Raw genomic sequence first — 26122 nt, 5'->3', positions numbered from 1 at the left:
AGAGAAGGCTCACTCCCTCAAGTTCCTGGCATGTGCAATGAATCAATGATTTTTACCAATAAGGTGCAAGCATGGAAGAGTCAGGGAACTCTGTTCTCAATCCTGCCTGCTTCTTAGAATCACTGGAAAGCTTTTTAGAATATAATTATGTGTGGGTTCTTTTCCAGACCAATTAAATCAAAAGCTCTAGAAAGAAGCCTGGACAATGGTGTTTTTGAAAAGTGTCCCAGCGGATTTGAATGTATAGCCTGTTGAGAACCAGGGTTCTAAACCATTTCAAGTAGGAGTAAAGCCAAGAGATTATTTAACCAAACTCCTTATTTTATGAGTAACAAAACCCTGAGTTTTGTCCAGTGTCACAAGCTTTACCCCATTTCCTTTCATTTAAGTGAGCTATGTTTGGGTGCCCATAGTGTGTTGAGAACTGGGCTATGTAATGAGAAACCAAGGTTAGTGGAGGGCCTCACCATGGTGTAGTAGGAAGAGTGTAGATTCTGGAATCACACCAACTGGGGCTCAGTTCCTGGCTCTGCCACCATGAGGTCTTGGATCAATCATTTGAACAATGAGTGTCTTTCTAAATTCTGAGGAGTGAGAGTATCTTGTGGAGGGGTGGAAGAGGTTAGCTGAGAGAATGTACACACTGCCCACAGAACCCGAGAGTCAGTTGGAGATTATTAGCACCTTTCCAAACAGGTTGGGGATGATTTCAAGCAAGTTGGGGACTGGCTGGGCAATAATTCTGTAACTGAACTGGATATCCCTGCTATACATGATCACTGTTGGCCAGGATCACATGAATGCACAGGCTGATGGGCCATTAGGATTTCAGTTCAGGTTTTTGTAAGAAAATGACATCCCTTGCCGAGATGACTGATCCCAGAAGAGAGCCCAATCTAAATTTAGAGGGTTTCATAGTTCTCTCAAAAGTCCAGAAATGTGATTTGTCTTCATGCTCAGAGCTTCCAAGATCATATGTAGTAGCCAAGCTGACCATGGTTTCCCCACTTGCTCCATTTTGAACAGTGAATCACTGTATCTATATTGTCAGTTTGGGAACTGAAAGATTGATTCACCAGAGCCATCCAGCTTTCCATGGTAATCAGCTGTCATTAAGAGAGAACATGAGTCATTAGGAATTTGCACATGTGCCTCTGTGTGTGTGTGTGTGTGTGTGTGTGTGTGTGTGTACGCGCATGCGCGCCAGGGATTCACTCGTTCCTTCTACATGAATCACCAAAGGCACAAAATCATGACCAGCCTGGAGTGATGGTGCCAAATGAGCATGACCCTGGGGACCCCAGGCCGGACTCAAGACCATCAACAATCTGCAAATAAGTGCACATCTCGCTTGCCTCATGACTTTCCCCATGGGATACCTTGCCTGAAGTTTCCAGGTCAGGAAAAATAATCTCCATCCACAGGGAGAAGATTCAAGGTCCAGAAAAAAAAAAAAAGGTCAGACTAAAAACATGAAAACAGAAATGCTTTTCAAAAATAATACCTGGATTGAAGGTGACACTTGTCTGGAAGGGGGATAGGACAAATAGATATGGAGTGCTTCCCATGTGTCAGGCACTGAGATTGTAAACATAAAACATCAGAGTAAATTAATTCTGCATGCTTATTTCTTCATCTCAATACTGTTTTGAATATGTGTGTCCTAAGTTTTGAGTTATAAAAATATTTAATAATAACAGGAAACACTTATAAATCATTGATCTAGACACAAAATTAAATCCGTGATATATACACTACCCTGCTGAAGAGAACAATGCCCATTTAAAGGAGATAGAGCCTAGAGCCATGGCACAAACCAGGAAACCAAGGCCTCCAACTGAGGCTCATCTGCAAGATTTCACACAGAAAGAGCAATCAGTACCATAAACCCTGGCTGCTTAATGCCAAATCTCCCTGCCCCCACCTTCCCCAAATAAATGGGGACACTAGTATGGTATGGCACTTTAATTTTTCTAAATCATAAAGGGGCAATGCACAGTCTTGAACCTGGTGTTTCCTGGCTCCTGGTCCACTACTATTTTAAACTTCTGCCTTAATATGTCCCATAAAGTCTAAAGCAGGTCAGACACCCTGAGGCTTCAGGGTGTTTGCACATCTTCTTTGGTGAGGAGCAACCCATAGAATGGTGAAGGCCAGTAGTCCAGACCAGAGGTCCTGGAGTAATAAGAGATACTCAATATCTGGTAGCCATGTCCCGGATACTCTAGCACATATCATTAGTCATTAACACAAGTCTATGAATTAAGTAGAATTATCTCTGCTTTATAGGAAGCAGAAACCTACAAAATGAAATTACTTGTCTGAAGTTGCTTGGCTGGCATATGAAAGAGTTTATATTAGGATAATAATTTTCTTTCCTGCTATCCTGAAATTCCTTGAGGTCAAAAGCACGTGTTGATAGTTTTGGTAACTTATCACAGTGCCTGGAACAGAGCAGAGCCTCAATAATTGAAAATGTATGTTCTTCTTTGACACTAATATTTAAGAATGTGCCTGGCATTGTGCTAAATGCTTTATAACATATTTTTTTCGGTGTTCAACATGAGCCTCTGAGATAGATTTTGGATATCCCTTTAGGCTGGGGAAATATTCTAAGTGAGGCTAAGGCTAATGATGAGCACACAGCAGATACAGAATTTAAATTGAGGTTTGTGCAAGCCCCGTGTCCTCCAAATTTATGCTTCTCTGCTTTTTTGGAAGAAGAATGTTACAACCAATAGTCTGATGCTGGAACTGCCTCGCCTCCACGTCTTTCATGCCCTCAACAATTGGCTTCCGACAGCACTGCTGTGCCTTGCAAAGAAAGAACCTGTAGACTCACGGGCAGAAAATGGATTTGCCAACATTTTCCAGGCCGTTTTGGAGTTTCTAGAGTCTGAAGTCAGAATTATTGGAGCTTGGTGTTCCTTACACACTATTTTTATACCTGGAATGTGTTGGGAGCCAGCTGGCTGCTGCCACAGCTCAGATATCACCTGGTGCTTTTTTCTGAACAGGGTGAATAAATCCCACGAACAGCTAAGCCAGACTGTGTCTGTCTGGGTCTGTATCTGATAAGAAGCTCTCAACAACAAGTGAGCTGTATTCCACTTTCTGGGGAGCTGGCTATGTAAAAGGCAGTGGACAAGTGGATAAGAATCACTGGATTTCAAAACGGGAAGGCCCATCCAACCCCATTGCTTTAAGGTAGAAAAATGGAGACCCAGAGCCTTAGGCTGGTATATGGGGTTGCAAAACATGGAAATCAACTCAATGGAGAGTGGCATATCATAATTACGGAGGGCTATTTCATTGAACCCACTTGTAAGACAGACAAACCAGATCGCAAGAATTGGAAAGTCCTCCCTCTTGTGGCAGAGAGATACAGGACACAGATCTCTCCCACCTCCTTCTTTAAAAAAAAAAAAAAAAAAAAAAAAGCCCCAAGGCTGAGGAGAATGTTGCCAGCAGGCAGCTTCCAACTTTCCATTCCTCAGGAGTCTGCCTTAGCTATAGAGGCCAGCCTCCAGCAATGCCCTTACTGGAGTGGCCCACATCCTGTGACTAAGCTGGCCAGTGTCAAAGCCCAGCCATTCAGACTAACAAGAGACATCCTGACAGGCAAAATTTATTCCAAAATACCCACTGTGTTGGCTAATGCTTTGTTGGACCTCTATCACAGGTCAACTTCTTCCTCTTCCTCACATAGCTTCCTCTCACTTCCTTTCACAGATGTTCACTCCTAAATACCTTGTACCCCAAATTCTAAGGATCTCTCTTGGAGAACCCAACCTGCAATACTCTGACTCTCTCTGGTCAAATGATATTTTCTTCCTGCAGTCCCTGGTTTATCTGCTCTATTTGACAGCTCTTTTCCCTATAAACCATCTTTGACTTTTCTTCTTGCATATAACCCATCGTGGCTGCACCCCAAATGATTTGTCTCAGCACCAGTGGTACACCATATTTTCCAAACTAACTGCCACAATAGTTTCAGTCCTACATGTCCTTCCAGAAACTGCCACTCCCCATCAAGAGGCAGAGTCTGTTTCTCCTTCTGATGAAGCTGGGCAGGACTTTGTGACCACGTTGGTAAGTAGAATGCATGTCATGAATAACATCATGTGACCTCTAAGATTAAATCATAAAAGACAATATGGCTTCCACCAGGCTTTCTCTTGGGAGACACTTTTTTTTTTTTTTTTTTTTTTAAAGATTTTATTTATTAATGAGAGATCCACAGAGAGGGAGAGAGGCACAGGCATAGGGAGAAGCAGGCTCCATTCAGGGAGCCTGACGTGGGACTTGATCCCGGGTCTCCAGGATCTGGCCCTAGGCTGAAGGCAGTGCTAAACTGCTGAGCCACCAGGCTGCCCTCTCTTGGGGGACACTTAATATTGGAACCTAGTCACCATGCTCTGAAGGGAGCCCCAACTAGCCCATGTGGTGGGAAAACGTGAAAAGAAACCAAGGCCTCCAGCTGACATCTAGGATCAATAGCCAGACATGTGAACGAATGAAACTTGAGATGATTCCAGCCCCCTACCTTTGAATCTTCTAAGACCCCATACATGGTGGCACAGTTCTTCCCACTGTGCCCTGTGTGAATTCCAGATCATCAGAATCTATGAGTATCATAAATGGTTGTGGTATACCACTGAAGTGATTTGTTTCACAGCCTGGTAATTGAAACAGTCCCAAAGTTCACAGGTGTCTTTGACTCCTTTTCCATAGCCAACTGACTCCATCTCAAAGCCCCAATTCCAAATTCCTTGGAAGAGACAAATCAATTGGACCAGGGTGGACACATGACTCAGACCAATCAGCTGTGGTCGTGTGACCAAAAAGCAAGTCTTCACATTTAAAATCCTTTATTAATAATCACATGTCTGTGTGTGTTATATGTTGGATGAGCTATACTGTGTTCACAGTGGGGAGAAAGACATGGCCCAGCTAGCATGAAGTGTATTTGTAGAGAAATCAGATAACAAACAAGGAAAATAAATCACTTTTTTCTAAGGCAGCTTAGAATCTCAGATCTCCGATCTCAGTTATGGAGACTAAGGGAACTAATTTTTTGGAGAGTCAAGAGTGTGGTCAAGAGTACTATTTTTGCTTTATCCAGATTCAGCAAGCATTTGAGTGTCTACTCTGAGTCTCAGGCTATGCTAGAGGATATTTATGTACAGATGATCCTATATGATGAATATTTGAATCTTCCACTAGGCCTTGAGCATCTTAGGTCCAAAGACATGACAAAATTGTTTGAGCCTGAGCTCAGACCTGGACCACTGTCCACCCTTCTGATGGTCTCCCCCCTGACACCAGGCTGCCTTAACCCGCATCTGTCAACATAGCTCAAGGTAAAAAAGAGTCCTGCCAGAGACCGAGTGATATAAAGTGCATGGGCTCTAGAGACAACCTGCCTAAGTTCTAACCTTAGCTCTACCATCACAGCTAGTAAGGAGACAATACAGGGCATGGTTAGCCTTTCTGAGCTTCAATCTCCTGGTCTGTAAAATTGGATATTAATAGTGCTGACCCTGTGGAGAGGAAGAGCTAAACCACGCAATGAGCTTAGAGTACTCTGACACATGTAAGTGCTCAATATATGTTAGCTCTTCCGATCCAGTTCGAGAGGCTGGAGGAAGCTTCCCAGAGAAGGGCCCTTCGAGTGTGTGGATTTTGAACACCTAAAGTTAGGAAAAGAGATTTCCTGATGGAATTAGCAGTGGGAGCAAAACTAGGGAAATTATGGGACACTTAAGCAATCCTATTTCATGGAGCTTGAAGGAAATTTGTCGACTTGTTTATCTTCTGCCTCTCCCATTAGTACATTAGCCTCCCATGAGATAAAGGGCTTCGTCCCACCTAAAGTGTAGTGCCCAGTACACAGCAGGTGTGCAATAAAATTTTACTGACAAGATTAACGAGGTATGCACTGTGTGGTTTTGGGCAAGCTGGCTCTCCTCTCTGAGACTTAGCTCCCTGCCTTCCCAGAAAGGGATAGGACACAATTTTCATGGGCTGTTGAGAGACTTAAATGGATAATCATGCAAATCCTGGCCTCTAGTAGATATTCAACACAGCTAATTCCCTTTCCTTGGAGTCAGGTATCCAGCACAATGTGAAGTGGAGTAGGATCAACAATAAGAAATGTAAAGAGGGAAGTGAAGAGAGGAATTGGGGCATGCTAGGAAAAATAGGGATGTCTTCCTAGAGGAAGCAGAACTAAAACTGAGCCTTGGAGGAGGGAAGCTGAGCTGTGTTTGCACCATAACTTCCAAGACGGACTCCAAGTTCATAGGGAGCTAGGGACAATGGGCATCTACACATGTGCTGCACTGGGCTCCACAGGAAACAGAACCTTCAGGGCAAAGACTCTGCCAGTGAGATGTGCTCTTCCCTCAAAGCTTTTCAAGTTGTTAGCTCTTGGCACCAGAAAATGACACACCTCTTAGTTATAAGACACCAGCTTGTTATGTGATCTGAGCAAGTCACTAAACAAGCTGGATTTAGGTTACATCTGTAAGATAGGATCAATGAGCACCATGGACCCCCCAGCTCTGACACTCTCAAGTCCCTAGACAGACATCAGGCAGCCATCTCATAAACACATCAACAAATGCAGTTATGCAATCGTTTGCACGTAGTGTTCTTTTGTATTAAAATTTCAAAACAATTCCCAATGAAAGACCTAAAGTAGTTTGATGGGAGACCTGTTTTGAGGGTCAAGTAATACAGAACTAATACAGCAGCAGTGGGAGTCAACTGGCCCTTAGCTATACAAATTCTCTCCTCTTCTCTGGGCCTTGAGCTTTCCTTCTATATAAAGAGGGAGCTGGGTGAAAGGTTGGAAGGCATCTCTGGGCCTTTCAGATCACCAAATTTTTATGATTCTCCTGGGATGAGATCCTTCAGAAATAGTTGCCAGGAATGCTGATGGGTCCCTGAAAGCCTGTTCATTTGGACAACCTGCAGAACTGTGGAATCTGAGTCTGTTTGTGGTCACATCAGGATGGCCTCACCACTGATCTCATTCTCTGGCACATCTTCTGTTATGACAAAGGCCTTGGTGCATCCAAAAGACCTGCCCTGGGTCTAGGGTGTAGCTGTAGCGCATCTCAGCTAACAGAATTGCCTAAACCCCAGGAATTATTTCGCTACGAGGACAGCCTGTGCCAGGAATAAGGGTGGATGGATAATAATAACTCATAAAATCTGCCAAGGGCAGCAAGAGGGTTGCAAAGATTCCTAATTCTAGAGTCAGGAAACCTGGGGTCACACCCAAAGCTCTGTCCCAGCCAGCTATTTGTCCTTGGTTAGGTGCTTACCCTTTCTGAGTACCCCTTTCCACATTTCAGAGTGGGGATGGTATCTTACACACCTCACAGTAAGCTTGTGATGATCCGGTGAGATTACAGATGCATATCCTTGGAATATTATCGGCCCACAAAGTTGAGACAACGCTGTCTCTGATAGTTGCATACACAGAGTGCTTGACAATTTATGGAGCACGTTATTCTTAATGCACGTTCACACCAATTATCTCACATGCTCCTCAACTGCCCTATAAGGAGATTGAGCAAGCCTTATCCCTTCACTGCTTATCAGCTCTGCTCTTGGGGCACTTAGAACATTAAACCTTCAACTTCGTATTTTACTTATTTATGCACATATCTAATCTCCCTATCTTAAACAGAAGCCAGAGCAGGCACGGGGTCTCATGGACCTTGCTCCACCCAACCCCCATCCATACACTACTGTCCTATACACGTTCCATCCTTAGGAATGGAAGTAAGGAAAAGGATGGGAGAGAACAAAGAGATGTGGGGAAGTATGTTATTGGTCCTTGTCTTAATTGGAATGGTATAAGGTAAACTGTCTACTGTAGTAGCTACTAGCCACATCAGATTATTTAAATTTAATTAAAATTATATAAAACTTAAAACTCAATTTCTGTGTTGTACTGGCCTCATTTCAAGTGCTTGATAGCCATAGGTGACTACTGCATTGCTCAACATTTCCATCATCATAGAATACTCTATTGGACAATGCTTATATAGAGGAGGGAGCATGAACTCTGGTGTCAGACAGAACCGATTCCAATCCCTCTTCTGGTTCATGCAAACCAGCTCATCACTCTAAGCCTCAGTACCCATATCTGTAAAATCAGGATTAATAATTATATCAATATCCCTTTCACAGGATTGTTGAAAAGTAAGAAAATTAGTTAAGATTTTGTGAGAGTGTGTGGACAAGCAAGAGGTAGGGACAGAGAGAGAAGCAGACATCCTCCCCCTGACCACCACTGCTAAGCAGGGAGCCATAATGTGGGCTTAATCCCAGGACCCCAAGATCATGACCTGAGCCGAAGACAGACACATAAGCAACTGAACCACTCAGGTGCCCCCAAACGAATTCTGTTTTAAACCTAAATGTGAGCAGTCCCTTTGCTCCGATGCCTCCACATGATGGTTAAGATAATGGGTAGATCCAGAAACTAGTATTTACACCATGGGAAGTATCAGGGCTGAGTGGAAGGAACACAGGCAGAGGGGCAGACAGACTGAAGTCTGAATCTTAGTTCTACTTGCCAGCTATGTGATTTGAAGATGATCATTCAACCTCTCCAGGTCTCATTGTCTTTTCAGGTGGAAAAAAATCATTATCTTCAGTTACTTCAACATCTCTACAAGTTAAATACATAAATACATCAGTTCTGGGCAATAGTACATGTTCAATGATGGGAAAATTACATTATATCACCAAAAAAAGCACATAGCTGAAATTATTAGTATCTAATTGCTTTAAGTATGGTCACTGTCTTTATCATTATTTTACCTACTACTAACTAGTTAGCTAAAGGTGTATACCTTAAGCATAGTAGGGGGTCAAGAGGTGCTGAGAAATTGAAATAAAGTTCTCTCCACAAAGCAGCCAGAAAAGTACCAGAAAGTAATTTTTTGTTATGAAAGGCTGATCATGTCTTTGTCCTAATCAAAAATATCAACATCTTTCCCCCACACATAGAATACATTAAAATCCCCACCTTTGATGGTCCCTAGCATCTGTTGCTGACATACCCTTCTTAGTACCCATGCCCTGGCCACACCAAAGGTCCTGCTCTTGCTAAGGCATGGCGAGCTTATTCCTGCTCAAGATCTTTGTATTTGCCTTTTTCTCTGCCTGAGCTTCACTCCCCACATCCTTACAGAACATCCGGTTCTGGCTCCATAAGCCTTTACTCAAATGTCGTCTGGAGGGCTACCCCTCCTCCATGATTTGCTCCCTGTCCTGCTGCTTGATTGCTTTATAGAGCCCTTACAAATATCCTCTCAACTGAAGATATGCCTTCCTCCCTCACTGCATTCTAGCATTCACTTTATTAATGCAGTGATGAGTAACTCAAATGTAATCTCTGTGAGGGAGAGATCTCTATCTTACTCATTACTTTTACCCTGGATTCAAAACAATGCCTAGAACTTGCTAGGTTCTCAATATATTTCAGTGAATGTTAACATTCAAACAAAATCTGAGGGCTTTGGAACTCCCCTTTCCATTTCTGGTACAAAGATATCAGCTTGAGCTCAATGGCCATATTTTCAAATATATTCATACACCCATTTGTTCCCCAAATATTAAACATGTACAGCATGCTTGGTACCTAATCCAGTGCCTGCCTCTGACAAGAAGCATATGACCCTTCCTTAAGGAGTCTTCTCTCCATTCCTGGATCTCCATGAGGAAGCTCAGAAACCATCTGCTGTCTACAGGCTTGAGTTGAAGAAACACATAGAAACCCAGGTGAAGGAATGATTTCTTCCACTGGAAGACATCAAGAGAAATGCCTCAGTGGAGGTGAACTCTGAGCTGGGATCTAAAAGAATAGTTGGGAGTTTGAACTCCCATTGAATACAATATGACCTCTGAGCTGAGATGCCTGGATTTTTTATTTATTTATTATTTCTTTGTTTATTAATAAATTCATTTTTTATTGGTGTTCAATTTGCCAACATATAGAATAACACCCAGTGCTCATCCCGTCAAGTGCCCACCTCAGTGCATGTCACCCAGTCACCCCCACCCCCCGCCCACCTCCCCTTCCACCACCCCTAGTTCGTTTCCCAGAGTTAGTTCTGTCTCCCTTTCTGATATTTCTCACTCATTTTTTCTCCTTTCCCCTTTATTCCCTTTCACTATTTTTTATATTCCCCAAATGAATGAGACCATATAATGTTTGTCCTTCTCCAACTGACTTATTTCACTCAGCATAATACCCTCTAGGTTCATCCACGTTGAAGCAAATGGTGGGTATTTGTCGTTTCTAATGGCTGAGTAGTATTCCATTGTATACATAGACCACATCTTCTTTACCCATTCATCTTTCCATGGATACCGAGGCTCCTTCCACAGTTTGAGATGCCTGGATTTGAAACCTGTTTCTGCTGCTTCCCTCCACAGAACTGTCCCCAGATGTCCCATCTGTAAAATGAGGACTGTAAATTAGATACCAAGTAGGATTGATATGAGAATTAAATTGGATTATCCATTAAAATTCTTAAGTTGGTGGTTGGTGTCTAGTAAATGCTCAATAGATATCAATTGGGCGGCCATTTTCTTGGGAGAACATCCGAATGCTGCATGACCATAGAAGAAAGTTAGTGCTTTCTCATAACTGCAGCATGGAGCACCTGGGTGGAGCAATCATGGAAGGAGAGATTGGTTGAGGTGATGCCATGGAGGGCTTTGTAAGCAGAATTTGGCTTTGATCTGAAAAGAAGTGAAAAGCTCTGGAAGGAGCATAAGTTGGAACATAGCATTCTTACATGTGCAAACTGTCTAACTGCTGCACAAGGATGTGAGGAGCTGGCCAGAGTGGAGGCAGAAGGAAGTAGGCTGTCACACAAGTCCAACCTAGAAATGAAGAGCATCATTAGTGGGAGAAAGAAGAGAGACCCTGAAGAAATGAAGAGTCTTGGTCACGTTGTCACTGTGGGTCCAGCAGGCCATAGGCACACTCAGAAGGATTGTATTTAATAAAAAGCCACCTTGAGTGGTATAAGCAAGATTAAGGGAACAAGTTACAACTAAGAGAATGAAGGCATCACCACCCCCAGATCTGCGGAGACAAGGGAAGGGAATAATATTTACAAGAACCCAGAGAACTCAGCAGCCAAGGAAGATGGCTGATCCAATATGAGCTATACCCAGAGTCAGGAGCACAGCTGCTACAGACCATGGCCAAGCAGAGGGAGGAAGGGTAAGGAATAACATACCCAGCTCCTATCCCCTTCCACTCTTTGGTCTCATGCCAGTGCCTCTCTCTAGCCAAACCCAGCTGGAAGCTAGAGATCAGAAGAGCCTAGGTCATGTCATCTGTAGATATTAGCTGCCTTGGGTCAACAGAAGATGAGAGAAGGGTGAAGGTCTTGGGGAGGGGTCCATTGATGAATAGTAAGCTTCACAGTTACCAATTAGATGAGGGTGGATACTAATTGGCTGTGGGGAGGGTGAGGAATTTGTCCTAACTCCTGAGGTTTCTTGCTAAAGAGACTTATCCAATAACACATCTGTGAAATGGGCATTGAGATGCCTCTCCAAGCAAATCCCATTTGAGTTTTCACATACCCCTCAGTGTTTGCCCCAAGTGTCTTGATCTTCTTCCTCTTTCCTTTCTACCCAACAAATGTTACCTATTGCTGAATGCTTGGAGAAGTTTACCAGAAAAGGATTTGCACTAGATTGATATAATTTCATTAGAACTACAGCTAAAAAACTGGTTTATTGCATATTTTCAAAGTCATAAACAGATAAATACAAGAATGACCTCTGGAGGCAAAAAAAAAAAAAAAGTGATTGTAGCAAAAAGTACCTCACTCCTTAGCAAAACATATTATTTTTCCATAAACACCATGGGAAGCCAAAAAGCTACATGGAAACAGTCCCAGCTACATAGCCCTGCCCCTCTTCTTCTGACACATCTAATTCCCTGTGTCTCTGACGGGTTCCAGGCCTGGATGGATCTGTGCATGCTGGAGCACCAGGCCACAGTGACGTGATGCTCTGAGTGACGCTGAGGCAGGCACACCCAAGAGAAGAGAAAACTGCCTGGGGACCAGGATACCATTATTACAGGAGTCACAGGAACTGTTGACAGCAACAGCCAGGACTTCTTTCTACAAAGTACTCCCAGGAAGCCTTCACAGGCCTGGAGAGCAGAATGGTTTTCATCATTAATTAACACACTTTTCACAATGGGGCCAGAAGTAGTTAGACTAGCTAACAGATACTAGGATTCATGGAGGAGACAGACTGGCAGCTATGGGCAAGCCTCAGCTTCAAACTCTGCTCTGTGGGTCACAAGGAGAAGTCTGAACTCCTTGGGAGGTCTTTCAAGACCTTCCAAGATCTGATGCTTGTTTGTCCTAACCTTTCACACAACCAAGTTACTAGCATTCTGTCCAAATATGCCCTATAGGCACTTTGGGCATCTGGGCTGCTTCATGTCCCAATCTCTCTGCCTGGAATGCCCTTCTCTTCTTTACCTAGAACTCTCCTACTTTTTTCATAAGACCTTTCTCTATTGACATCCTTATTTCTCAAGAAAGGCTCTGCAGAGAAGGTAATGTCAGGCACTCCCCTATGTCTCCATAGCTCCTTGGGCTGCACTTACAAGCAGTAAACAAGTAGAGTATTTGTGCCACTTCCACATCAAGCCTATGAGCCCCTAAGAGGCAGGGTTTGCATCATGGTGCTCCTCTGGGACACACCCACTACTCACACAGGAACTCACAGCACTAAAGCTTACCATTCTCCCTTTGGACAATTCTTCTCACCGGAAACTTCTTCCTATTTTTTTTCTGAAGTCTGGAGTTTCTGACCAGTACTAGTTTGGCTTTTATATGTAATAACAGTCCCTGCTGGTGCCACATCACAGCCATTCAGATCTTCTAAAGCAATGACAATGCCCTACTGGCCCTTCTCTCTACAATATTCTTTATTTTTGCCTGTTTGGTTTTTGTGGGGCTTTTTTCCCCAAAAACATCACTTTGGGATTCAAATAGATTTGATTTGGATATGAGTTCTGCTACAACCCAGTCCCAGTTTACTCCTCTATCAAATGGGGATAATAATGTCTATGTTGGGGGAATGTTGAGTGAATTAAATGACATATTTGATGGAGATCCTGGCAGATAGCATGTCCTCAAATACTGCTGAATGAGTGAACTGGGGCTCTGTGTCACATAAAGGGAGTAACATTCTCTACATCTAAATCTTGTATATTAGTTAAAAGTCAACAAATAGTATATCTATGCCAGATACTTGCTAGAATCTTAGGATAGAGCAGTGAACAATAAGGCATGTATGATCCATGGTTCCTAGGAATGTCATTGGACAAATAATGTCAAAACACACATGTAGTAAATAGTATGAGGGTGAACTTGCAGATCACTCAGCTGAGTTCACCTAAGCAGGTCATTGAAGGACTCCTTGTGGAAGAGGCTCTACATTAGCAAATAGAATACTTAGACAACTTATAATTAAAATTCTTTGCTTCCCATCCTGTTATTATTTGTATAGTTCTCTTGGGAACATTATGGAGAAAATGAGATAGATTGGCCAGACAAGAATATTAAACCCTAGAATCCCTGGGTGGCTCAGTGGTTTAGCACCTGCCTTCATCCCAGGGCCTGATCCTGGAGTCCCAGGATCGAGTCCGGTGTCGGGCTCCCTGCATGGAGCCTGCTTCTCCCTCTGCCTGTGTCTCTGCCTTTCTCTCTCTCTCTCTCTCTCTCTCTCTCATGAATAAATAAAATTTTTTAAAAAAATTCTTTCTTAAAAAAATATTAAACCCTGAATGTACTATTATCAAAACTGGACAACTTTTAGTTCTAAGTACTGTACTGACTGGTAAATATGATGGTAAACACACTAACCAGTGAATACATGAAGTCAGTGGTTCTCAAATGACAATAGAAATATTGCATATGTTGCATACTTTTCACAGGTTTGATGCCAATTTTTTCAGTGCATAAAATTTGTGTATAACTGAAATTATATATTATGTCTGCAATATTTCTCATCTGAAAGATTAAGTTGAGGATACCATGTGTCCTTGGTGTTCGGTAGAGTGAAATTTGTTTGCACTATCACTATTTCTATTCAGTATTATACTAGAGGTGTTAGCCAGTGTAATAAGTTGAGAGGGAAAAGAGCACAGGAATGGGAAAGGAATAAATAAGACTGATATTGTGCACAGATGATATTAATGGTATATGTAGAAAATCTAAAACAATCTTGGACAAATTGTTAGAATTAAGATGTGAATTGAGTAAGACCACTAAATTCACATGGTCAATATATAATTTAAAAATGAACTTTAAAAACATAATTGCTCTAAGAAATGTCAGACATTCTAACAAAAATTGTATTTTTCTATATACAAGTTTTTCAAATCATTACTGAGAGAAATCAGAGGACACTTGCTGAAATTAAAGGATATACCATGTTCATGGATTAGAGGACTCAATATTGTAATTTTGTCAGTTCTATCAAAACTGATCTATACATTCAGCATAATCCTGATTAAAATCCCAGCAATTTTTTTTTCCAAAATGTCTTCGTTTGGATCACTTTAAAGTAAATCCTGAGATGAGGATTCACATGCAAGTGATTTATTAGAGAAATGTTCTCAGAAGGAACTGATTGGGAAGTAGAGAAGTAGAACATGGAAAGGGAAGAAAGTGAGCAAATATCTGGCCTCTGCATGATCCCACAGGGAAATTAAGGAATGTAACTGACACCTGAAATCTTTCCCACTTCAATGCACATAAGTTGGGCTTTCATATTCCTGCAACAGTTAGTCATTGCTAAGATCTATGGAGTACCTAAACTCCCTGGCATTTAAAGCTCTCTATACATTTGGGCAAAGTGGTTCCTGTAGCTTTCAGGGCATCCTTCAAAGAGAATTACAGGTACAGGCTGCAGGAAATAAAACCTACAGGAGCTAGGAGAGAAGGGCAGATATGAAGAGCAAAGGATTCCTGAGGGGCTTGGGGTTGAAAGTGGAAGATTCTTACTGTATGGACATCAACAAGCTGATTGTAAAATTTATATGGAAAGGTAAAGAGCCAAGCCAAACAAAGATAATCTGAAAAAAGAAGAGTAAAGTTGAAGTACTTAAACTACCAGATTTCAAGACTTGCTATAAATCTACATTAAGTCAAGTGTGGTATTGATCCAGGTATAGACAACCAGTGGAACAAATACCAGAAACAGATGCATACATACACAGTCAATTCATATCACTGCAGTACAGTGAAAAAAGAGTGATGTTTTTAATAATTGGTGGAGTTAATTGGATATTAATATGGAATTAAACTTTGAACTCTAATATACATAAAATTTGGTTCTAGATGGATTATAGCCCTACTGTGATGGGTCAAGAAAATAAAACCTCTAGAAGATAACAGAAAACATATCTTCATAACCTTGGGGTAGGCAAGTATTTCTTAAGTAGAATACAAAATACAGTAACCATCAAGGAAAAGAGTCATGAATTTGACTTTATTAATATTAAAAACTACAGCTTATCCTGAGGAAAGACAACAGAGTAGGAAAAGGTATTTATATTGCACATAGCCAACAGAAAATTCATAATAAAAAAATATAAAGAACTATAAATTATTAATAAGAGAAATTTTTTTGTAAATAGACAAAAGACTCGCAGAAGCATTTCACAAGAGGTTATCCAAATGACCAGTAAGCACATGATCAAATCAGAGAAATGTAAATTAAACCACAGTTAGATGCCACTATGTATCCACAGGGATTTCTAAATGGAACAAGAAAAAGAACTCTGACAAAACCCTAACATTTCTAATAGTGTTCAGCACCTGGAACTTTTATGCCCTATTGGTAGTAGTATAAACTGCCTCAACTTTGAAAATTGGGAGAATCTACTAAGACTGAAAAAAAAAAAAAAAAACACACGGTCCATGACCAAGTAATTCAATACCTAAGACACATACCTAACAAAAGTTTTATTAATTTGCCCAACAAAAGGCATGCCTAAGGAATGTTATAACAACTTCACTCATAGTAGCCAGAAACTGAAATTTATTTATATGCCGAAATGCCAATATATACAAAATGTAGACAATAAAGCAATGAGAAATATCAAACTGATACACATGATATGCATCAATCTCATGGCATAATAAGTGAAGAAAAATCAAACACAAGTGAATAAAAACTGTATTTCATTTTTTATGAATTATGAAATGCAAAATGAATCGATGATAATAGAAATTATAATAGCTGTCACATGTATAGACTGTATTGACTGGGAGGTGATATAAGGGAACCCCATGAGGTGCTGGGAGGAATTTTATCTAAGTAGTAAAAATTCACTAAAACATATGTTTAATACCATGCTGTCTATTGCATGTGAAGTCGTATTTCATTAAAAAACAAAAACCAGAGCTCTAAAAAATAAATAAATAAAGAAAGAAAGAAAGAAAGAAAGAAAATTTAAAAAAAAAAAAAAGTGCCACAAGTTTATTGTGGACATTTAAGAAAGTATGGAAACACACAATGAGATATCCCAGTGTTAATATTTTTTTAATTACAAAAATTACATAGATTGTAAATGCTGTTTTGTAGTTAATAAACAAGGTTCCTGTACCTGTAAACAAAATGTCATGATAATTTTTCTTCAATAGATTTTTTTACTGCAACATAAAAAATATTTTCTTACGTAAACAGTAAGAATATAACATGACTCTAAGCTAGAGAACTTTGCCTCATGCCCAAACACATAAGAATTAATAGTAGGACAGAGGAAAAGACATTTCTGAAGGGGTGGATGGTCTGGCATAACCACATAAATATGCAACAACTGTTCACACAATTTATGAGAGCTTCTCAACCTGTTTGTCATACTCTTTCAAATACTGAATTGTTTTGCAGGCAATATTAAAGAAGTATTAACAGCAAATTCATTCTGCCTTACATTTTTTCCTAATTAACACCAATAAAATGTGGAATTATTTTTTAAAACTTGACAACTCTGAAGGGAAAAAGAAAAACTAGGATAAGACTTTGGTGAGGAAAAAGTTTAGGGAATCCTTGAACTAAATTATCACCAGGAATGCATCTCCCCATTGGTGCCGCTACATATACTCCAATGTTTGTGACCAGCTATGAAGCATGGTATACATTAATTGTTATAAGCATTAATGAAAAATAGGGATTGTAGCTGGTTTATGCATTTTTGTAAATTAAAGCAGATTCAAATTTCTATAATTTCACTCATTTATATACTAAGATGCTAACTTGTGTGGGAACAACAGAAAGTTTCATGAAGTTTACAGGGAATTGAACACCATTCTGGATGTGCCTGTAGTGTATATTTATATTAGAATCACCCGTTGCAGATGTCTTATTTCAAAGCCTTTTTCTTTTTTTACAGCTTTATTCTGAATCATTTCAAGCCTCATTTTTGTTATCCATTAGAAAGGTATAATAAGTCTCACCTTGAGGTGCCTGGCTGGCTCAGTCACTGGAGCATGTGACTCTTGATCTTGGGGTTGTGAGTTTGAACCCCAGGTTGGGGGTACAGCTTACTTAAAAATAAAATCTTAAAAAAATACTAATTCTCACCTAACTTGTATGTTGCTGTGAAGATAAAAAATAAAACCTGTTCGGTATGTATTATGTGCTAAATGCTATATCAGGAACTTCCCATGCATCAGGTATTTTCTGGAACCAACTTTTTAAACATTGTATTTATTTTAGAGAGAAAGCAAGCAAGTTGGGGGTGAGGGGTAGAGGGAAGAGACAGAGGAAGAGAGAGAATCCCAAACAGGCTCCATGCCCAGTGTAGAGCTGGACGTGGGGCTCCATCTCACAACCTTGAGATCATGACATGAGCCAAAATCAAGAGTCAAATGCTCAACTGACTGAACCACCCAGGTGCTCCATGGATCTGACATTCTGAACATAAAATGCGAGTCCATTTCTTCAGCTGAGCAATAGCCCATGTCAAATTCAGTCCATGATTGTATGAAAACTTGATTTTTATTCATGGAAAGAAGCATACATCATTAGGCTTTGACCCAAATTCAATTTGTTGGGATGAATATTGACAGACTAATAAACCAACATGCTTTCGAGTAGCAAGAAAGGGAAACACAGTACTTCATTCTCAGAAGAGTTGAGATTTAGTGACCCAAATACTAGTAAGAAATAATTGTTCTGGGGTTAATTTTTTAAGCAAACATAGAGCCTTACAGCCCTACTCTCTATCCTTCTCTACTTCCTCACCTGAGGGGGGGGCGGGGGGGAAACAAGAGAGAAAGAAAATATGTCCTCTTTAACCAGAATGAAAACTCCAATCACCCAGCTGTTTTGTCAGTTTTATTTGTGATCTAATTTTAAAACTTAGAAGTCTGCCTGAGACACAGTGGCCACACCCTAAAAATTCATTGACTAATTGCACGAATGAATGAATGAATGAATGAATGATGGGGGAAGGGTTTAGAGCTATCATGCCTATATAGAGTTGTAGAGACCATTAGCCTCTGTTCATCTACTTCCTATCACTTAAGCAGATGTGTCCCTGGCTTCAGGGGAGAGTTTCTGCTTGACCAGCCCATGTTAACACATAATCGACAATTATTACAGCCCAACAGCCCCTGTACCAATCAGTGTCCTGGTAAGAAACAGAACACTCAACATGTTTAACTGAAGAAAACTTAAAGAAGAGATTATTTACAGAGGTGAGGACAGCATTAAGGGACATATGCAGTGGGGCACCTGGGTGGCTCAGTGATTGAGCGTCTGTCTTTGGCTCAGGTCATGATCCTGGGGTCCTGGGATCAAGTCCCACATCAGGCTTCCTGCTTCTCCCTCTGCCTATGTCTCTGCCTCTGTGTGTGTGTGTGTGTGTGTGTGTGTGTGTCTCATAAATAAATAAATAAAATATTTTTAAAAAGGGGGGGGGGGAACATACCCAGAGTCTAGGGATTGCAAAAAGCTACTGCTACTCCAGTAGCTGAAAGGGAAAGAAAAGGGACCAACTGGATCAGAGCCCAGTGAGACTGGGAGATGAAGGAGAGGGGCTGCCCAACAGGAGCTACCCTAACCATGGCAAAGCAGGGAGGGAGTAGACAAACTAAGTACCCACCCTCTCTTTTCTTCATTCTACTATCCTGTCAGCACTTAGCGGCCAAACTCAACTGAAAAACAGGAAAGAACCAGAGTGATACATTCTATAGAGGTCAGACTCTGGGCATTAGAGTCAGTCAGAGAGGAGTAGAGAATAGATCTAGAGGACAAATAGGGAATAACCAGTACAGTCGTCTTCATACATGTTCCACCACAATGAGGAAAGCTCTGAGGCCTTGACAATGAGCCCAAATATTCACTGGTCCCTTGGTTCTCTCTTCCATCATGAACTGTTTGCTCCCAGTTTTAATCTTCTCTCTCCAACTACATTCAGTGGTCTGGGGTCTTCTTCATCATGGATGATTATACATGAAAAGCACCAGTTAAATATTGGCTAAAGAGTAATCACATAGTAGGGAGCACTCAGTATGGGGGCATTTGCATGATGCCATGCATTGGACTCAACTCTGGATAGAAATTGCAAATGCAGCAGAGATTATCTCTTTCCTCAAAGCACATACAGTCATGGAGTGGGAGTATACAGAAAGTAAAAATTAAATTAAAAAAGAAAGCTAGTGATAATGCAACAATGAAGAGGACAGTTTATTGAGAAGGAATAAATGAAAGCATGAAATGCCTTCCCGTTGGAAAAGGAAACTTACATTATTATATTTTTTTCCCAGAGTTTAATCACCTTTTGATTTTTATATTCCACAAAAAAAAAGAAAAAATATTGGTGTTGATTTTGGGTGACCAAAACAATAGTAAGTAGAAGGAATTTCTGGGCACAAGAAAGAGAAGTTTTGGAATTAGATAGACTAGGAACCAAATCTTAGGCCTACCACTTTGAAGTCTGAAACTACTGCAATCTCATTTCTAATTGGTGATAGTGATACTTCGGTTGCAGGGTGGCTGAGAAGATGAAATCATTTGACTTTCTGACAAAGCCTGGGCACTGGGCTAAGAATTTGGGATGTTGTGGTTTCTAGTCAAAATATTCAACCTGTGTATATATTAAGGATGAAGGGAAGGAAGGAGGTCTCTAATATAGGTAAAATCTCTATTTCCCTATGATTATAATTAAGGCCACCTTAGGAATAAAATACTATGGTAACACTGTCTATATGATTCCAAATTGTGCTCTTAATTTTCTACTCCAAAGGAAAAAGCATATGATTGCACATCAAAAAATGTCTGCTCAGTGGTTGAAGTTTAGATTGGAGTTAATTTCAAGGTTGATTGGAATGTCAGAGTTAATGATTTTGTCTGCGAAAACTTGGAATTCGTGATTATCCTTAAAGACTGTAAACAGTGTTGAAAAGAGGCTATTTGTCCTCAACTTGTTTTTTCTCAGAATTGTCTCCCCCACCATGATCTTTCTGCAATAACCTCAACTGTCTGCAATAGTAGTTAAAATTATGGTGCCTGACCCTCTCTTGAATTTATAAACCAGTCAGTCTGTTATTAGTGTTGTTATTAAGTCTCAAAGATTGTTTAATCAAAAAGTGACCTGATTCTCTTCCCATAGTATCTGGAGAGATACAGAGCTAAGACTAAATAAGAGGCAGAAAAAAAATGCACATAAGTTAAATAATTTGGGTTGGAAACTAGATAATAAAATGCATGCATCAAAAAGAAAAGTGAAAGAAGCAAAGTTCTTTAAAGAATGAGAGAGTAGTTGTCAGTAGCAAACCAGGACAGGGAGAGAAGGGAGGCGAAGGAGCCTAGAGAGAAAGAGAACAGGGAGGAAGAAGAGGAAGGAGAAAAAGACAAGAAAAGGAAAAGAAAGCAAGCCTCAATCCAATCTTGCAAAAGTTCACAATAACACTAGAGTTCGTGAGAAGAATGGGCTTTCTCCCCTACTGTGGCATCCAGTGTCATCAGATATTTAAAAGACTCCACCATCCAGGGATTATTTATGGACTCCAAGACTGTAAATCTTTTCTGTATGACCTTGGAGCATGGCTTGCGTCCTTTGGGACATGTTATATGATACCTCTAAGCCTCCATTCCAGCCCATTCCCCATCCTTGATGCCTTTCTCTCCACAGTCTTTCAGTCTTCTCACATTAACATGGAATTCCACTCTGGCAGAGCTAGAGGGCTCTTGGAGGTCATTTAGTTCAGCTCCCCCATTCTAAAGAGAAACGAGTCCAGAGAAGAAGAAGAGCTATGTGTTCAAAAAACCAAGACTGGAAAAAAAAATCCAACACTTCTTCTAGTCCAGGGTACCTTCAAAGGATGAATTCTTAAATGGGGTTGCAATTGGGATAAGGGAATCAGGAAATACCTACATACCTCTCCCCCCAATTTCTTAACTACTGTTTCCTATACTCAGGGATTCCTTTGATAGGAAACAAAGCTCTTCACTCTTCAGGAAGAAGGAAGAATGCTGTGACTGACATTTATTGAGCACCTTCTATGTGCCAGGCACCATGCCAGATGCCTCCCATCCACGGTCCCATTTAATCTTCACAATAATCCCATAACCGAGGTTCTATTAGTCCCACTTTCCTTCTCTGAGTTCAATTACCTCAGCTGTAAGATGACCTTCCTGAGGTCACAGAGGTTAAGTTCCAAAAACAGGGTCCAACTGTAGGTTTGTCTTTCAAATAACAATGGTGCTTCATTGGGGTGGGGGTGGATTTTGGAATCAAACTGTATTGGGTAACAAGGCACATGAGGAGAGAGGGTAGAGTGCTGTGCAAGGGAGACGCACCACCTCTCCACCTTCCACTGGCAAGGGGGCCAAGATGAGATTCAGCTATGTATTCAGGATGAAGAAAGGAGACTGAATCATTGGTGAGCACCGGTGTTCTCTGCCATGGTACGCTGCCTTAAAAAGGCAAACAACTCTCTCATTATCGTCTGATGAGATTACCCACAATAACCATATGAGTTCAGCGCTCTCAGGATGAGGCTCCAAAAGGAGGATGGTATTCAGTCAAGATCACAAAGGCATAAGCTGCAGAGGCAGAAAATCTCAGGTCAGGCTCCAGCTGTAAACCCAAATGTCTTCCCTCTACACTGCCTGTAGATCTCAGCTGATCCTCAGGCTGACAAAGACCCAGATCACATTGGCCCCTCCTTACCCAGCAGAGCATCTGCAAGGAGTTTCTGAACCGTGAACTGTGATTATAATTGCACTGAATGAGACACTCCACTCCTCCATTTGCTTCTATCAGAATCACCACGTAAATGTAGCCAAAGAAGGAAGAGCTTGGGCTTCTCTGTCTGAATTCTCCGAATCAGTGAGTCAAATTGCCTGGCCTGGGAAGTCTCAAGGAAAGTATGTTGGCACAGCCTCCGTGAGGGAAATTGGGTATTCTGACTTTCACTCAGAACTCTCCAAGCATGCAAGAGCACTGAGGCCCTCTGGTTTCTGCCTGTGAGATAATTGGATATTTCTCCCCCACCATCTCCCCATACAGGATAATAGTTTACAGATTGGGAAATTAAACAGAATCTTCAAATGCAGAGGGTGGGTTTGTTTCAGTATATGGTAGAAATAATAGAATCAAGAGAATTTTTAAAAAGAAAACACAGATCAATAGAACACTGATAGAAACCAAACCAGGGTCAAAACACGTGGGGTTTGGGGCCTTCCTTTGATGTTATTGGTCTGGGGAGAGGATAGTCCCATCCTCTCTCTGAATCTTGACCTCCTCTTCCTTGAAACCAAATGGGTTACTTGAGTGATTCTGGGTCAGGGTAGCTCTACCCCTAAAGGGCATTTGTGAAAGTATAGAGACATTTTGTGATTGTCACAGCAATTGATCAATTGAGGACACAATTGATCTTTAGCAGGAAGAGGCCTGCAAGATGTGGGATAGTCTCACCAATAAAGGACTGTCGCTCCCATAACACCAGTAGTGTCGTTGAAAATTTTTTGATAATCTCTTGCAGCTAGAATCAAAGATTTTTAATGAAAAATTGGCCTAATTTTCTGCTTTGGTAGCTAGGAAACTCCAAGCAAACTGGAGAAGCCTCAGTCATAGTTCTCTGTAGCCTAAGTCCTTGGTATTATTATGATACTTTCTATTTATTCTTCCCTTGTCCTCCCTACATACACATAAACACACACCAATGTTGTACTTCTTGAACTTTCGCCATTACCTTAGTGATCAAATTTTAAATGAATCTTCTTTTCTATTGTTCTTTCCTTTTTTAATGGATTTGCATTTTATTATCACATAGTTTCATTGTGAGCTATTCGTATACGCTTCCCCTACTAGACTAAACTCCTCAATGGCAGGGAAGTGTCTTGCTCATATTCGATCATTCATTTGATAATTCAAATGATACTTATAATAGCTAATATACATTGAGCACTTACTATGTACCAGCAACAGTACCATGAGCTTTTACATGTCTTGAGTCAGTTAACCCTTAAGTACTTGTATTATCCCCATTTTATGGATGAGAAGATTGAGGCTAAAGGAGGCTAAATGACTGGCATGCAGTCACACAAGCAGGTATCATATTAGGGATTGCAAATCTGAGACAGAAAACAGTTCCTGCATTCAAGGAGCTTGCATTCTGACAGGCAAATGAACCAATACGGACAGCACAGCACAACATGGTCTCTGAGTGTGATTGTAGAGATTGCCAAGTGAGCCCCAAGGAGAGGCACAGAGCCCAGTGTCTGGAGAGGAGACCCAGAAAAGATGATGCCTAAGCTCAAGTTAGAGACCCAGTGAGAATGATCAGAGAGGCCAAAGAGCAAGGACACTCCACTGGGAAACCCAAAAATAAGAGAGTATACATCTCAGGGACTGCAAATGCCCAGCATTTTAAGCCATTGCTTGAAATGTGACTTGCCTATAGGGACTGAAATCCAGTATAATTTACCCATAGGGAGACTGAAAAGGTATGTTGTTGAAGTCCCAGAATTTGGTTTTGATGGGAACCAAGCTGTAAATGATTGGGGCATAGCCTACAGCCTTGGTGTCAGTCCTCCTCAACATCAGAGGCAAAGAACAATAGGGAGAAGAAATGTGTGGGAAATATCAGAAAGGGAGACAGAACATAAAGACTCCTAACTCTGGGAAACGAACTAGGGGTGGTGGAAGAGGGAGGAGGGCGGGGGTGGGGGTGAATGGGTAACGGGCACTAAGTGGAGCATTTGACGGGATGAGCACTGGGTGTTATTCTGTATGTTGGTAAATTGAACACCAATAAAAAATAAATTTATTTAAAAAAATCAAAGATAAAAAAAATAGGGAATCAAGCTCTTCCTAAAAGCTATACTTGATGCAAAGCATCTTCCCTGCTATTTCATTGAATCCTTGCTTCTGCCCAATAGGATAGTATTTTTACCCCCATTTCACAATTGAGACTACTGAGGCTCAGTGAGGAGCAAGCCAGGAATTAAACTCAGAGCTGACTGTGAATTCCAAATTCCTAAAAGGCTACCATGCTGTTCCCTGGTCTCACTCTGTGTGCGTGTGTGTGGGGGGAGTATTTTTGTGGGGGGGGGGGGGGTGCACACGAGCGCACTCAGCCCAGGCATGCTCACCAACTCTGCTGTCCCTGGGTCTCTGAGAGGCTGCTGAGGTCTCCCTGTTAGGTCTGACACTGCACGTGAGTGTTTACTTGAAAGGACTTTCTCCCCTCTTTTGTGTGGTCTGAAGCAGCAAATCCAAAGTCAATTTTGTTCATGCTCAATCTCAGTTTAGATAAACCAGTTAGCAGGGTATATATGATAAAATTCTCTGCCAAGTTATAAACTAAGTAGTCAAACAAACACAAAATCAAATGAAGATCTAATTAGCTTGGTTCAATCACTCTGTTCCCTTCCAGCTAGTTCAGGATAATCTATAACAAACACCAAAGAAGGAAAACAAGCTACCTGCATTCATGTCTTCTTTTCCTTTTTTTTTTTTTTTTTTGTTTTTTTTTGGATTTATTTTTTTTTTACTTTTTTATTTTTTTTATTTTTTTTTCTTTTCTTTTTTTTCTTTTTTTTTTTAATTTATTTTTTATTAGTGTTCAATTTACTAACATACAGAATAACCCCCAGTGCCCATCACCCATTCACTCCCACCCCCCGCCCTCCTCCCCTTCTACCACCCCTAGTTCGTTTCCCAGAGTTAGAAGTCTTTACGTTCTGTCTCCCTTTCTGATATTTCCCACACATTTCTTCCCCCTTCCCTTATATTCCCTTTCACTATTATTTATATTCCCCAAATGAATGAGAACATATAATGTTTGTCCTTCTCCGACTGACTTACTTCACTCAGCATAATACCCTCCAGTTCCATCCACGTTGAAGCAAATGGTGGGTATTTGTCATTTCTAATAGCTGAGTAATATTCCATTGTATACATAAACCACATCTTCTTTATCCATTCATCTTTCGTTGGACACCGAGGCTCCTTCCACAGTTTGGCTATCATGGCCATTGCTTCTTTTCCTTGCTCCTTAGTGTTTTGCAGGTTTCCTTCTGTCTCTCTCTAGGTTTTCCCCTCTTTTCTGCATTTCTTTTTTTCTTTCTTTTCTCCTTCTTTCATTACTTTCTTTTTCTCTTCCATCCTTCCCTATCTTGCTTCCTTCCTGCTGTTTGTCTTTAGGGCTCAAGTGGAAACTCTAGCCTGGGAGACATGTGAGGCTCCCATAAAAGCCAGTTCTGAAAGGAGGCCATCAGTTTTTCCCTGCTGACACAGACAGCCTGGAGCTGAAAACCGTCTCAACACTTTTCAGCCATGAAACTGGATATGTGCACTCCTGGGATGCAGGAACCACAGTGTGTCTCTGGTCATCTCCAATTGTCCCTGATCCAGGCTGAGGTTAGGGACCACCTGCTTGTGAAACGCCAATAGAAGTGCACCAAGGGGCGAGGAGTTGCCTGGTAGCACGGTGGGCATCAGACATAAATCCTTCTTTCATTTTTCAGTCCTAGCCCCAGTTACACACACACACACACACACACACACACACACACACACAAA

At 41.1% G+C, this 26122-nt stretch overlaps 1 long non-coding RNA gene across 2 annotated transcripts in view; it reads left to right on the top strand.

Annotated features, from left to right (window-relative positions):
- Nucleotides 1-3509: 3509 nt before the first annotated feature.
- Nucleotides 3510-26122, top strand: part of LOC144305058 (uncharacterized) — a 36647-nt gene continuing 14034 nt past the window's right edge. Inside the window, exon 1 of one of the 2 annotated variants that reach the window (XR_013372102.1) lies at nucleotides 3510-4092. This is a non-coding gene — a long non-coding RNA (uncharacterized LOC144305058). Of the gene's footprint in view, nucleotides 4093-18699; nucleotides 18786-26122 lie in introns of those variants that run through there. The other variant, XR_013372093.1, reaches the window with a different exon arrangement.

This window comes from Canis aureus, chromosome 3, assembly GCF_053574225.1.
Source record: "Canis aureus isolate CA01 chromosome 3, VMU_Caureus_v.1.0, whole genome shotgun sequence".
In the NCBI taxonomy this organism is placed as follows: Eukaryota; Metazoa; Chordata; class Mammalia; order Carnivora; family Canidae; genus Canis; species Canis aureus.
This window is presented reverse-complemented; position numbering and strand designations above follow the sequence as displayed.